The 15,578-nt window shown below is 40.3% G+C and overlaps 1 pseudogene; it reads right to left on the minus strand.

The window, feature by feature from the left end:
• Positions 1 to 707: 707 nt before the first annotated feature.
• Positions 708 to 15,578, minus strand: part of LOC131401614 (centrosomal protein kizuna-like) — a 49,145-nt pseudogene continuing 34,274 nt past the window's right edge.

Consider the following 15,578-nt stretch of genomic DNA (forward strand, 5'->3'; position numbering starts at 1 on the left):
GAGTTTAAAAAATTAATCATCAGGCTATGAATTGTATTGTCATAAAAGAAAACTATTCTTTTCCGCTTATAAACAACAAAACGACCACATATGCAGATGCATGCCTCAGTACCGCAGTGCAGTGGTGTGGTTACTTGTATAAATATTTAAAGTCAGACCTTTGAATTTATAATGAAGTAGTGTACCACTTTACAAAATAAGATCCTAGTAAATTTAGACGTATGACAAATAGAACTCTGTTCAGAATACTCATTGCTGCTGTTGATATTCTAAAACTAAAAATGTAATGATATTCAGATTCCAGCTAAACAAGCGTAATACATGTGCAGAAATCTTAATAGGTCTTGATGAAACGTTACTGCTAAAATTTTTAAATTATCACATGGGCTTTGTAACTGAGGCACAAGCAAGCTTCTTGTCTGGCATTTTTTTTTTTTCCTGCTCTTATTTTAATGAGACACATTCAATTATCACAGGAAAGAAAAGAGTAAAATCAGAAACAGCTGTAGTTGGCCACACAATGACTGGTGTTCCCCACGGAGACTGACGTTGTCACACAGACGCAGGTGCTGAAAGGCTATGTGATGGGGTGCTCACACGTGTAACTGTGTAACATGATCATGAAGAATTCAATAGGCATGCTTATTTTCCACCTCAGTTTCTGCTAATGTAAGCGCACACATCATGCTCTTACAATTAATCGTCCCCTCCAGCACGTAGTAGTTGAATATACTTGCTCTTAGCAGAGTCCACACACCACTAACCTAGAATGTTCTGATTATAAAACAAGGTTGAATCCTGTGTTTGAAACTCTTAGGCAACCATAACTTTACCTGTGATTGGAATCTTTGCTGCCATGCTCTCTTCCTTGCTCTCGTCTCCGCAGCCACTTGAAACGTCTAAAAATCAAACACAAGATAATAAAAGTGTATTTCAAGGTTATATTTACGGAATAGGCCTTTGCTTTTTTTTTTTTCTTAACTGCCATTCCTTTTATTTTCACTGCTTCCCCACCTCCTTTCTTTGCTTAGTTTATTTCTTGTCTGAAATAGTACTGTTCCTAAAAAGAAACCTCTTCTAAAACTAAGGTATCTCTATGTTGCTTTCATGCAAAATGATTTAGCCTGACATCTATCAAATTTGACTGGGGCTTAAAACAAGCGAGCCTCAAATCCTGTGCATGTGTATCAGCTTCTGAATATATCCTGAGCAACTCATAGCTCTCTTGGGAATACATTATAGCGGTTTATTGGCATGTCTTAACAATAACGTTAAAATAATCACAATTTTCGGGCCGGCCCCGTGGCTTAGCGGTTAAGTGCGCGCGCTCCGCTGCTGGCGGCCCGGGTTCGGATTCTGGGCGCGCACCGACGTACCGCTTCTCCAGCCATGCTGAGGCCGCGTCCCACATACAGCAACTAGAAGGATGTGCAGCTATGACAGACAACTATCTACTGGGGCTTTGGGGGGAAAAATAAATAAATAAAATCTTTAAAAAAAAATAATAATCACAATTTCTGGATACTAAAAATTGGTTATTAAGTTTTGGGGGGCATAAACTCTGATTCTTAATCATCTGTTTAAACTTATAAAAGGTTCTATTATAATTAAAAAGAATGTTTACCAATTATGAGTAAATTCTATTAAGTGATATCAAAAACTTCACAGTACTCTATGTGAAGTACTTGATGGACTCATTTTCATAGAATCATCTTCATCTTTGTGGGATGATAATAATTATCTACTGCCAAGTGCTTAGTCCTGTTAAGATTTCAATTTATAAAAACTTATTTTATTGGAAATTCAGCAGGACAGCAGATCTACAATTAGGTTTCCTATTCCTGTTAGACTGAATGAAAACATATATTTATTGGAAGGTGGTATAAAACAAATAACATATTATACATATTAAAATTAGAAGTGTTCTTGAGTCTGCTTTTTTATAGGTACACCTTGAGAAAGGGTGTTTGCGTTGACTCTGAATGCGTTTTTGCTGTGGACAGACCCTTTAACAACAGTTACCTTGTTCCCTTGTAAGAACACTGTTGAGCCATAGAGTGGGTTTCGCTTCCTTTATTCCACTACTGTCATTCAGAATAGATGGCAAGCTGCAAGATGATTCATTACTGTGAACGGCCGAACTATCGTCACACTCTTCTGTAGGGGCTTTTTTCAATAACGCTGCTGCCTACAGTGTTTAAAAGAAATAAAAATAAACTCTAGCCACATTCCCGTTGGTCTCAAAGACCCAGCCTTCAGACATAATTTTAGGTTAAGCTTTACTTTGGATTTAATTTGCTTCCTGACATTTAATTGAAATTAAAATGTCTTCAAGATAAAATAACATCTGATTATTTTGCAGCATAATTTAATTCTTTACAACAACTTACACTTGTAATAATACATTTTTTTGTGGCCTGAATCTTATGTCATGCTGAAGTGTTCTGCTTGTGAAGTACGTATGTGAAATGTGACCACTCTTGTGAACCTGGGCTGGTTTATCCAAGATCGACTCTCTCATTGCATGAATGCTGTTGGTTTGGATTGAGAAAGAGATGTGGAAAAATGTGACCTTGCAGTATCCCCATCCTTCCAGAAATGACCCCTGAACTTCCCTCAAATGAGAAGACTGTAGAAAACCTTGGTGGCTGAGAAGGAGACACTAAGCAAAAAGAGAATTGCCCTTATTTTAAAGCATAATTGTCAATCAAGGATAAACACACTCTGCACTTTGCTGCTAAGTCTGCTGGGGAGCTCAGGAAACTTACTAGCCACACTGCCTATCTGTTTTCAAAGGGCACCAAATTGTCTTACCCATATCGCCTCATGTGTCCTGGGCAGGGAGGTGGGCACAGATTTTATCACAGCCAACTTGAGAGGCAGAGAAAAAGTAAAAATTAACAGGACAGGTAAATACCCATGTCTCTTAATTTCTAGGTCAACACTCTTCCCCCAAGAAATAAAACTATACTGGTAACAAGAGTTAAACAACCAATGATGACATTGTCCCGCTGCCAGAGTGTGTTTCTCTCTCATTTCCTACTTGGAAGTGGTGATTTGCCCAGGCTGCTGGGAGAGGAAATCTCGGTGGTGGTGCTGACCTTTCCCTGGTCTCTGGCAACAGTAGTAAATACAAGGAAATGTCCAACTCAACCTGTAGAATGGACACGAGACTCTACAAGTTAATATGAAGAGCAAAACTGGACAAAGCCTCATAGGTCATCTTTAGTTTGAGAGCGAAGGGGTAACAACAGAATTCTCTAGTGAACAAGGGGGAAGATAATCATCTCTTCTCATGAAGATGCCCTGACAGGAAGAATCACAGAGGCAGAATATGGAAGATCTTGCCTTGTAAGTTTGGCTTTGAACATACAAGGCCACTGCCATCGGCCTTGATATCCCTGCAAGGCTCCTGCCCTCTGCCCTCCCCTGGACCAGCTGGCCACCTGGATCCACGGCCTATCCTAGGGGCCGGAGCAGCTGATTTTAGGGGATTTAAGGAATTCTAGTCTCCTCGGCCGAAGGACTTGGTGTCAAGTTAGCCTTGTAGCCAGCACCTGTCTGTGGTCCAGTTCTAGTAACCAGGAGCTCTTCCTCTATTTACATAAAGTAGTCCCTGAATTTTACTCGAGTTGTGACAATTCTCTGTTGGGATGACCTGCATTGTATCCCTGTTTCTGCATACTGGGGTTCAGGTGTAGAGTCCTGCCCTCGAAGCTCAGGCCAGGGCTGGTTCCCATCACTGGCTGCCATAATGCCTCAATCCCAGCTGCCTACATGGACCACTGTACTGCACCTGCTTCCAGAATCTGTCCAGGAAGACAGGTGTGAAGAATAGTGTCACCTCCTTGACCTGCCATCTCTCAACTGTCAGTGCGCAAGCTGGACCACTGTGGCCTGTCTCATTTCCAGACCTCCACCTCTCCTGCTCTAGTCTGTCTGCTTCCACAGAGAGATAAGCTCCTATTCTGTGTGCCCAATCATCCTGGATCTATGAAAAGCATTTTAGAATATGAACAAAAAGAACTGACCCAAATTCTGAAGTGAAAGTTATAATTTTCTTTTCCTAAAATAATTCAAACATTCTGAGAGAGCCTCAAATATGTATTTCTTCGTCGTATTACCTTATGCAATAGCTGTAACTAATAATTTCTTGGCATGACTTCGTAAGAGCCACTGTTTTAACACATATTTTAAGAATAAAATTGTTAAAGGACTTTCTACACTTTTTACTGTAGAATTTGCAGATAATGGAAACTGTTTTGGATTGTCAATGACTCAGATTACTTGTAACTGGGCCCTCAATGATGACACACAATTTATCTCACTGTTTTGTGCACCTCTTTCATATTAAGACCCTCTTTTGCTTTAGCTGGGTTCCAACTGGGTTTCAAAAGAACACAATAAAATGCTATAATAATCCTGCAAATGTCTTTCTAATAAGTCCTTGTATACTTGATAAGAATACCACCACTGCTACTAGTTCTACACTCTGCCCTCTTTTTTTTTTTTTTACCATGGTGAGGTAAATAAAGTAGTGGGCATACTGCAGGTTTTCACTTATTTCATATATTTTATCCCATTTATCTTCACTACTCAATACTCTTATCTCTAGGATTTCTCTTACTTTTTTGATAGAGATGTTTATAAAAGGACTCATCTTTTAAGATAATCCTAGAGATAATTTCTCAAAGATGAGTCTTTTATTTTATAAGGATTTTGATGGATGGTCAAATTACATGAGAATGGTTGGCTTCACTTTACTGGACCACAGAGCCAAGAAAGAGAGCAGCAGATCTGCCCAATGGGTCATTCATAAGGGAACCCACAATATAAATCCCTAATAAGCAGGTAATAATGATAAGCAGGGACAGAAACAAAAGTCAATCTCAGACAAGGAATGGTTAGAGGTTTCTAGTCAAAAACAACTTCTGCAGAGTCAGGAAAAACATCTGTAATACATTCTCAGGATGTACTGTTTGCAGATGTTTTAGCCAGGCATATTTCTAAGGAAGCCCCCAATTTGAAGGAGCTTGCAGTCTGAAACTGACAACACTAACCCATACCTACAAAGAAACAAAAGCCCAGAGAAGAGGGAACAAGCTGCTTTACACAGCTCATGCTGGGACTGAATGGGCTCTGCAAATTGGAGCTATCTGAAAAATGCCACCAGACAACACTTTTACCATGGGCCTCCTGATGGTGCTTATGAATAGACTATGCTTGGGTCTCAACTTATCTGTTAGCTAATAAAGGCTCTCTTTGATTTCATACATTTGGAGCCCAGGAGGGAGACTGGGGACTGTCTCACTGTTCTCAGCAGTCTGGAGCCTAAGTCAATAGAACAAACTAGTTCCTCACTTTTCTGCCTTCCCAGGAGCCAGGAGAAAAGGCTTAGAAATTCAATGCCAAGGCACACACTATTTGTAGAATGACTGATGGTCATATTTGACATCTTAGAAAGGCAAATCGTCCTATGATTTACACTTAGCAGGACACTTAGAATTACTGGCTCAATTCTACCAGAATTTTTCTCAAAGGTCAGTTACGGTTCCTGCTAGGTCTAGAACCCCAAGAGTCATCTAGGCTGCCTCTTAATTTATATCCAGAAACTTAACTGTGATATTCAAATGCATAAATAGACAGATGAAGATAATAACGGAAAAGACTTTGTGTCCAAAATATCATTAAGAAAAATGAAAGGCAAAAATCAAACTGCTCAAAATATTGCAACAAATTGTACGAATTTATATAAAAACAATTCTTACAAGTCAACAAGAAAAACATTACTAACCTAATAGAAAAATGAGCAAAGGACACGAACTGGCAAATTATAAAAGAAGAACCACAAAGGGCTCACAAATAGGTAGGGGAAAAGTTTGACCTCAATGGTAAATATAAAGGTCAAATGAACAAAAAAATTGGATGTCATTTGCACTTCTCAATTTGGTGCTCAAAAAAAAAAAAGGTTTATAGCACCCAGTTTCATAAAGAGCTCAGATTATATATATATATATTTTCCTCCATTCCTTGTGACTTTGATGACCCCTCCAGAGTGAGATCTGGCAGTGCAGAGCAAAAGGCTGAAAGACACGCATTCCCTTCGACCTAACAACTCTACATCTAGGAATTCATTCTAAGGAAATAGCATGGATATTTGTACAAACTGAATTGCTCAGATGTTCTTTGAAATTTTTTTACTACAGGAAAAATTAAAAACAACTTAAATGTTGAACAAGAGGCTGGTTAAAGGGACAGTGGAATAGCCACACAGGGGTCTCTGCACAGCTGTTGGAAATGATGTAGAAGAACATGTGATGGTATGAAAGGAAGTTCACTTGTGACAAGTGGGAAAAAAAGAGGCTATGGACACAAACAGTACAACCCATGTTTGCCAATATATTAAATATTAAAAACCATGCACCACAACGTCAACGGGCAATTTTATTTTCTCCTTTTTGTTTACCTTAATATTCCAAGTTTGGTTTTCTTTTTTTCCTGCTAGTTTTTTAAGAAAAACACATGCTAGCTCCAAAGGAATCTGATTTCTGCGATGGATGGTACAAATACAAACAGAAAGCGAATGTGAAAGCATTTAATAAAATTACATTTCCTTCTGTATGTAAATCAGTGCTGTTAATGCAGAGACAGAAAAGCAGGAGAATTAAAAACCACGGATGTAGACAGCAGATGACAATTTCCCCTAATACACAGATTTAACTGACTTTTTCCTCAAGAACCTTCCTCTTGCACACCAGAAGTAATTTTTCAATGTTTAAAGAGAAATGCAAGCATCATCACCTAAGGTATGTCTAAGTTATAGGAAGGGGATTTTATCTGTGCAGCAATTAAAAGAAAGGGGAAAGTATTCATATGAGCCAGCAAATGAGTATTCAAGAGAGAAGACCAAGAGAACAGTCGATCCTTAGGGAGAGATGAAGGTATTTCTGTGACTAGTCATGTGTCTTTCTGGTATGTGTGGTGGGGGCACTCTATGAGTGCCACCAGTAAGCCACTCTGCTTTCCCTGGAGAAGTTCTCCTCGGTGGAAACAGACATTACTTAGGAGAGAAGGAGTATTAAGGCACTTTGTGTTTTAATGAAGCACCCAACTCATTTTTTTTTCCACATAAAGTAATTATAAATTTTTCTGATTTAAAAGCCTGCAGCTCAATTATGTAATTGCCTAATAGGGTATGCGGATGCTGTGGATCTTATCTGGTCTCAAGGGGACATAATCTGAGTTTCAGCGGCTTTAATGATGTATTTACTCAAGAGACAGGACTGACTCTAGCTGACAGCAAGGGGACCCACAGGTAAACATCATTTACACGTGACTGTTTAATTAGCCATTTACCCAAGAGATCAAAGTAAATATTTCTGAGCTGCATTAGACTCTTAGCCAAGTAATTTTTAGTAGAACTTTCTTAAATTTTGAAAATCTCTTATTTTTAAGATTTTTATCTACAGAGAAATATGTAACTCATGCTATTTACTAAAGGTGTATATTGTTTCAATACAGGGAAACAACCAAAGATACTTGATTTTGCTAATAGTAAAAGCATGACATGTAAATCAAAGCAGTCCTAGAACTCACAAAAGCATTTTGTTCTAAAGTTCGCAAGGCTTGCCCTGCCCACGTCATTTTGGTAACATTGTTCTTTACGGCTGTGCATTTCTTCAGTCACAACCTAACCGTTTCAGAAACTGCCTGCTTACTTCGATTTTTAAGGACAGATTTTGTGATTAATTTATTGGTAATTTTTATGATTGTCACTAAGATGAGATCAGGATGATTTAAAAGGGAACAAAAAACCTACGAGGGGAGGCAGAATAGCACTTGATTCATAAGTTATTAATTGGGCAGCCCCTTCTCATTAATAATGGAGTTATTGGGCCGGCCCCGTGGCTTGGCGGTTGGGTGCGCACGCTCCGCTGCTGGCGGCCCGGGTTCAGATCCCGGGCGCGCACCGACGCACGGCTTCTCCGGCCATGCTGAGGCCGCGTCCCACATACAGCAACTAGAAGGATATGCAACTATGACACAACTATCTACTGGGGCTTTGGGGGAAAAAATAAATAAATAAAATTAAAAAAAAAAACAAAAAACCAAGCAACACTGAGAGATCCTTTAAAAAAAAAATAATGGAGTTATTATTTGAAAAATTATGAGTGGATTGGTTGTCTGGAACTGGGAATATGTTTTCTAATATAAACAACACCTTTTTAAAAGAAGATGACTAGATAGGAAAGGGCAGTGGACCACTGCTTATTTCAGCCTTGACACGGCTGAGATGTGACCTACTCGAGTGAACAAGAATGGAATACAATGTTGTTACAAAATGGTACTAGAGAAAATGGACAACAAAACCGGAAAACAAATCCTTCTTAGGATCTACATTTATTGGGCCAGCCCAGTGGCAGAGTGGTTAAGTTCCCCTGCTCCGCTTCAGCGGCCCAGGGTTCACAAGTTGGGATCCCAGGCGTGGACATATGCATGGCAGGTGCATCAAGCCATCCTGTGGCAGGCATCCTACATATAAAGTAGAGGAAGATGGGCACGGATGTTAGCCCAGGGCCAATCTTCCTCAGTAAAAAGAGGAGGATTGGCAACAGATGTTAGCTCAGGGCTAATCTTCCTGACTTAAAAAAAAAAAGAAAGAAAAAAAAAAAAAGATCTACATTTATCAATAGGTGTGGAACAGATCTAAAAAACACAGGTTCTGTTTTTCCTCAAGAACATGGTTCTTTCTCAAAGAACATTCACACAACTGGTATCATACCTCAAACAAAACAAAACTATAGGTTATTTATTGAGTCACAGGAAGTGCAGTGAAATGAAAATGTGTGTGGGAAGGATAGCACAAGATTACCTCTGAAAAGGGGCAGGGGCTTGAGGAGAAGCGCACAGGGGCTGTATCTCCATAATAATTTATTTCAGGAGAAAGAAATTGGGGAGGAAGGAGGTTAGAGGAGGGAGAGGAGGAGAAGGAGAAAAGGAGGGGAGAAGAGGAGAGAAAGAGCAGAAGAAGGGAGGGAAGGTGCGTGAAAGGGGGAGAGAGAGAAGCCAAGAGGGAGGGGGAAAAGGAGGAGGGGTAGGAAGATGAGGAGAAGGAAGATGAGGAGCAGGTCTGAGATAAATAGGGTGCAATGGTAACGACACATGTGAGTCTGGGCTGGTAGGCATGGGATTCCTGGGTTCATTTTATCACTCTATGTTTGTACGTTTGAAATGCTTAAAAAAGCACTTCTACTCTCTTTTAATCAAAGGGGCAAAGAAAGGGGGGCTTGAGAAGGACTGAAGGTGCTCTGAGAGGCTTGAGGGGTGATGGCCGAGGCTCTGGACCGCACAGCCACACAGGTGTGTGACTTCAGTGCAGAGATGGCAAGCCGCGCCTCCGGGAGGGGCACATGCAGAATCCTCGAACTTTGCGCACGATAAAAATAAAAAGCATCAAAGCCAGAAAACCCTATATTACATATAAGGATGAGAAAACATACATGAAACTAGACACGTTCACAAGACATTAAATTTAGGAAAGGAAAGGCCATCTCTCTGAGTGTATGGCTTCTCCAGGGAATGACGAGGACCACGACGGGAACGCTCTAAATCTGGCTCCTGGGCTGGAGCCCCTCCTGCCTTCCTTGGGAGTCTGCTCCATGGGTTCCCTGGTCTCTTCAGCAGCTCACGCTCCCCTCTGCGCCAGCTCCTGAGTCAGGCCCCTCCTGCCTTCCTTGGGAGTCTGCTCCATGGGTTCCCCGGTCTCTTCAGCAGCTCACGCTCCCCTCTGCGCCAGCTCCTGAGTCAGGCCCCTCCTGCCTTCCTTGGGAGTCTGCTCCATGGGTTCCCTGGTCTCTTCAGCAGCTCACGCTCCCCTCTGCGCCAGCTCCTGAGTCAGGCCCCTCCTGCCTTCCTTGGGAGTCTGCTCCATGGGTTCCCTGGTCTCTTCAGCAGCTCACGCTCCCCTCTGCGCCAGCTCCTGAGTCAGGCCCCTCCTGCCTTCCTTGGGAGTCTGCTCCATGGGTTCCCTGGTCTCTTCAGCAGCTCACGCTCCCCTCTGCGCCAGCTCCTGAGTCAGGCCCCTCGCTGTCTTGTCTGGCCCACAGCAGGGCCCGCTCCTCCCCGTCTCAGTCCCACTCCAAGCAGACAGAACTCCCCAAGGCGCAGCAGAGACCTCATTACAGCCCCGCTCGCAAAGCTCTGCCGGCTTTTCAGAATCTACTCAATAAACACCAACTCCTTAGCCTAGGCTGGACCCGGCACAGCAAGGCTCCACTCCCTCGGACCTTCTCGCCCCCAGCCCACACGTCAGCCACGGAAGACGGCTCTGTTTCCCGGGTCTGGATGGAGTGGAGAAAGAAAACCAGGATGCCACAAGAGGCTTCTAAGTTCCTTGGAAAATGCTGTGGTAGATATGCTTAATTAGGTTAGCTCCAAAACCTGAATCAACGTTATGTAAGGAGTTGAGATTCCTACATAAAACACTATGCAAAAGGCCTGAGAGCAGAAAGTTAAAACCAACCATAAAACCTCACTATTATTTAATCTTTTTTCAAATATGTTAACCATTGCTAAGAACATGACTATTTCCTTAAATGAATAATTTGTACATCTTGAAACTTATTAAAAAAAATAAAAATTACTAACCCCTGTCCTCTGGTCCACGTTTTTGACTGGAAAACTTCAGACTTCTTAGCTACCTCTTCTGTGATAGAATTATCACGTTCTTTCAAGGTGGCCATGTGCTGACCCAACTGTGCCCTCAATAAGCCTGAGGCTGACGCTTGTTCAGATCTATAACACAGAAATAGGAGGCACATTAGAAATTTGTAGTATTGGGTTACTTATGAGATTCCCATATTTTCAAAGGCCCCTTAATCAAGTTGGTAGAAGATAGTTCATCCAGAAAAGTCTAGAACCTAATATATTCTGGACTAAGGGAATTTCCAGAGTCTTGGTATTTCTTTTTTAATTTTATTTTGGTTATGATTTCATTGCTAGATGAGCATTCTCAACTTTGGCTGCATACTGGAACTACCTGGGGAGGTTTGCAAAATCCAGGTGCCTAATGCCACCCCTACAGAGTCTAATAAAATTGGCCTGAGGTGTGGTCCAGCCATTGGGATTTTTTAAGGCTCACAGAGCGATTCTAATGCGCGGCCATGGTTTCAAATCACTGCACAGATAGTCACCCTCCTCTTAAGTGTAGTTAAGAGAAACAGATCACATTTCCATCTCAACAACAGTTGATTCCTGTTATATACTTACTATGAAATTTTTTAAAAATTAAGGTATTATTAGGAAAGAGTTAAAGGGAAGCCTATATTGCTGCCTAGACTACGGTATTTAGATACTAAAAGGAACCAGGTTCCCTTAGGGAAATGCCCTGTTCTAGTTCTGGGGCAGGAAATGTACAAGACGAGCCTGGAAAACCTTGTCATACTAGAAAGTACGGAAGCTATCAAAGACCACTGAGTCATGTCAAAAGGCCTCAGAGGCCATCTTGAAAGGGTTCCTGCTGGCCAAGGACGGGACAATTTGAGCACCAAAAAGAACAATGAGTGCAATGGACTTAAACACAGCAAATATATAAAAATCTACAAGTTCATTTAAAAAATAAATAATAAAAAGTTTTAAAAATAATAAAAAATCTTTGGATTCAGCCTCAAAAAGGAAGGAAATCCTGTCACATTCTACAACATGGATGAATCTTAAGGACACTATGCTAAGTACAATAAGCCAGTCACAAAAAGACAAAGACTGCATGATTCCACTTACATAAGACACCTAGAGCAGTCACATTCACAGAAACAGAAAGCAGAATGGTGATGCTAGGTGCTGGGAGAGGGAGAAATGGAGAGCTATTTAATGGATATGAGTTTCAGTTTTGTAAGACGAAAAAGTTCTAGAGATCTGTTGCAGAACAATGTGAATGTACTTAACACTACTGAGCTGTACACTCAAAAATGGTTAAGATGGTAAATTTTATGTCATGTGTGTTTCACCAAAATTAAAAATATAAACAAATAAACAAACCTTTGGAGGCTGCTAGGGAAACAACTTGATATTCTGAAAATTGGTAAGTAAAGGGAGAGAATCAAGCATTTATCCTGCCTTTGTGGTCAAAAAATGCATTTCACAATTAACAAGTAGTTGATGGGAAAAGTTCTTCCAACTAATAAATGCAGAAGAAATTAACAAATTAGAAAAGTCACCATTTTGTAAGTCCAAATTAATGAATGCATCTAGGAAATGATCATAATTTTGTGGAAAATGCATAACAGTAAATTTTATACTGAAGCATCAGTCTATCAATGTTCAAACCCACAGACCAGTCTTCCTAACAACATGACAACCAGACATCACATGCGGCCTGAGGGGGGTGTAATAAGAAGTACAAGCACTGGGGCAGCCTGGTGGCGCAGTAGTTAAGTGCACGCACTCCGCTTTGGTGGCCTGGGGTTCGCAGGTTCGGATCCCGGGCGTGCACCAACGCACCGCTTGTCAAGCCATGCTGTGGCGGCATCCCGTATAAAGTAGAGGAAGATGGGCATGGATGTTAGCTCAAGGCCAATCTTCCTCAGCAAAAAAAAAAAAAGAGGAGGACTGGCATCGGATGTTAGCTCAGCGCTGATCTTCCTCACAAAAAAAAAAAAAAAAACGAAGTACAAGCACCACCTATGACATTGTCTTGCCAAAATAACTGGGCTGGAGTATCATCATGTATCTGGATTGAACCAGCAGTTTACAGGTGATAGCATTTCGATCCTGATACAAACAAAGCAAATGTAAAATGACTTTTTTGAGATAATCAAGACAAACTCACAAGAAATAGGTATCAGATAAAGTAAAGAATCTTGGTAAATGGTAATGTATTACATCCTTATATGTTAGAGATATAAGTATTTGTGAGTATTTATAAGTAAAATATGTTGTCTCTTTTAAACTACTCAAAGAAAAAAGTGTGGATGAGGGAAAGATAAAACAAGACTAGCAAAATGTTGACAACTGGTGGATCTGGGTGAGGGGTACACGGGACTTCATTATGTTATTATAGCGGCTTTTGTGAATGTTTTAAAAATTTAAAAGTAAAAACTTAAAAAACAGTATACTAATGTCTGCAACTTACTTGGAAATGCATAAAAATAAGAGATTGTGACTGATGGATGGATGGAAATATGAAGAGACACACATATGGGAGTGCAATCAAATGTCAATGGTAGAATCTGGGTGGTGGGTATATGGATGCTCATTACACAGTTCCTTTTACTTTTCTCTATGTTTGGAAATTTTCATAAGAAAATATTTGGAAAAAAAGTAAGTCTAGGTACAATTCAGAACCTTCTTTAATAAATCTTAATTGTTATAATCTTTGCCTGACCTAACTCTAGTTTTTCCCAAGAGTTGAATAAAGTGGGATGGGTCATCAGAATCCTTGAACTTATTTAAAAACTTCCCAGAATGATTCTAAGGTTTCTGGCTGGTTTGGTAGAAAGCCCCTTCAGCAACTTGCCTTTCTTGGTTCTGTCTAGACCTCACCAATGTCATAATGCACCCAATTCCTTTGTTCTGTTTCTATGTAAATGAAGCAACCTTTTTCTACATTTGGTTTCACAAGAGATTTCCCTACCGGGAAAATGCAATCACAGGCTACCAGCAAATTCTAGTCCATTCAGCCGTTTCATTTCTCATAATGAGTAAATCAATTGTGCTTCTGGTCTGAAAAGATGTTTACTTAGGTTGAGTTAAACCTGGAAACAAGTTGAAGTAGGGTGAATTAAGTTAGTTCAAGTAGTTGGGATGGACTGAATTATCAGAGACCGTCTCGCTGGTGACTGATACACGTGACTTCTGCAGAGGCAAAGCCAAGGCAAGAGGCTACTAATGTCCCCACCAACTGTAACCATCCTTTGGGCTCTGGTATGAAAGAACTAGCTAAGGTTTCCTATAATTATTATACATACCTCACAAAAGGACAAAACCCATTAATTGACTTGCATGGGGTCAAATAGCAAATGAGCTATGGAAGGAGGTACAGCATCTAGACTCTGTGACTTCTGAACAGTTAAGCCAACACTTACAGCACAAAACCAGGCTTTCATGCAGATTGATTTCAGGACAAATTGGGTGAGGAGTACAACAGCCATGGCTCTCCTTGCATGGAGTCTTGCCCATGTTTCTACATAAACACACCAAATCAGAAAATTTGCAAAGTGGTACAAAGGATTTTGTATGTGTGTGTGAGGAAGACCAGCCCTGAGCTAACATCCAATGCCAATCCTCCTCTTTTTTGCTGAGGAAGACTGGCCCTCAGCTAACATCTGTGCCCATCTTCCTCTACTTTATATGGGACACCGCCACAGCATGGCCTGACAAGCGGTGCGCTGGTGTGCACCTGGGATCCGGGCCAGCGAACCCCGGGCTGCCACAGAGGAGCGCTAGCACTTAACCGCTTGTGCCACTGGGCCGGCCCAAGGTACAAAGGATTTAAAGGAGTTTTTTTTTTCTCTTTCGTCTACTTTACATTGGAAAATTTATAACATCAATGCCACAGAGAAGAAACAAAGTTCAATGTCAGCTAAATTATATACTCCTTTAATTAAAAAGATAATAAAAGAATAGACTTTAAACAGTCTATAATTAACTTCATACACTTGGAATGGCTTCCAATCAGAAAACTGCAATTTAAGTAAATGTACCAACATTTCCTAATTACAACTGATTTACAACAGATTGGTAACTTGACCAAAGTTTTAAATGCAGACAAAATAGTAAGTACCCTGAATTTTATTCTGAACATAATAGGCAGAATAAAATAAAGAGGTTTTTACATACTGTAATCCAAATAATATAAAGCTGACTCAATTTTTCAGCATGAGTTTGAGAGCACAATTGGGCAACTGTATCTGAAAGTAGCCACTAACAAGAGACAATTAATTAGTTGCACCTGGAAAAAAAATAAAATAATGAGTACTCTCAATATGGATTTCATATAAGATAAAATTACTTAAGTAATCATTTTTATGTTAAAATATGTTTTCCAGAAGGCAATAATGAACAAATTTTTTATCAATTACCCCAAATGACATGAATTATATTTTAATAATTCACGATTGTCTAAAATAACAACTTGGTCTTCCACCTAATAACAGTAAACCTTTCATATGAAGGTCTTTGAACACTTAATCCCTGATATAACAAAAATCAATAATGATGATAGGAACGGTTTTGTTCTTTTTCCTTTTAAGATGCTTCACTTTGTGAGCAGGAATTCAGAAGTCTTCTCACTATCTTTTAGAGTACGCTGTGGGGCAGGTACCCCATTTTGCAGATGAGATTATAGTAAAGAGATAGACCTCGACAGCCATGGTTGGGTCAGGGGCACAAGCAGGGCTGCCGCCACACCAAACACAGTTCTCTTCAACAGGCTTTAAGGAGTTCATAACCCATTAGAGCCTTCCTACTCTGCCTGGCTTAGAATTCTAATGACATCAGTGTCATTAACAATTAAGGAACAAAAGTAGATCATTCTCTCCAAATCTGTGTTTCTGAAATAGTTTATCAAGTTGACCAGTTGA

The sequence above is a fragment of the Diceros bicornis genome (genome assembly GCF_020826845.1).
Source record: "Diceros bicornis minor isolate mBicDic1 chromosome 12 unlocalized genomic scaffold, mDicBic1.mat.cur SUPER_12_unloc_1, whole genome shotgun sequence".
Classification (NCBI taxonomy): Eukaryota; Metazoa; Chordata; class Mammalia; order Perissodactyla; family Rhinocerotidae; genus Diceros; species Diceros bicornis.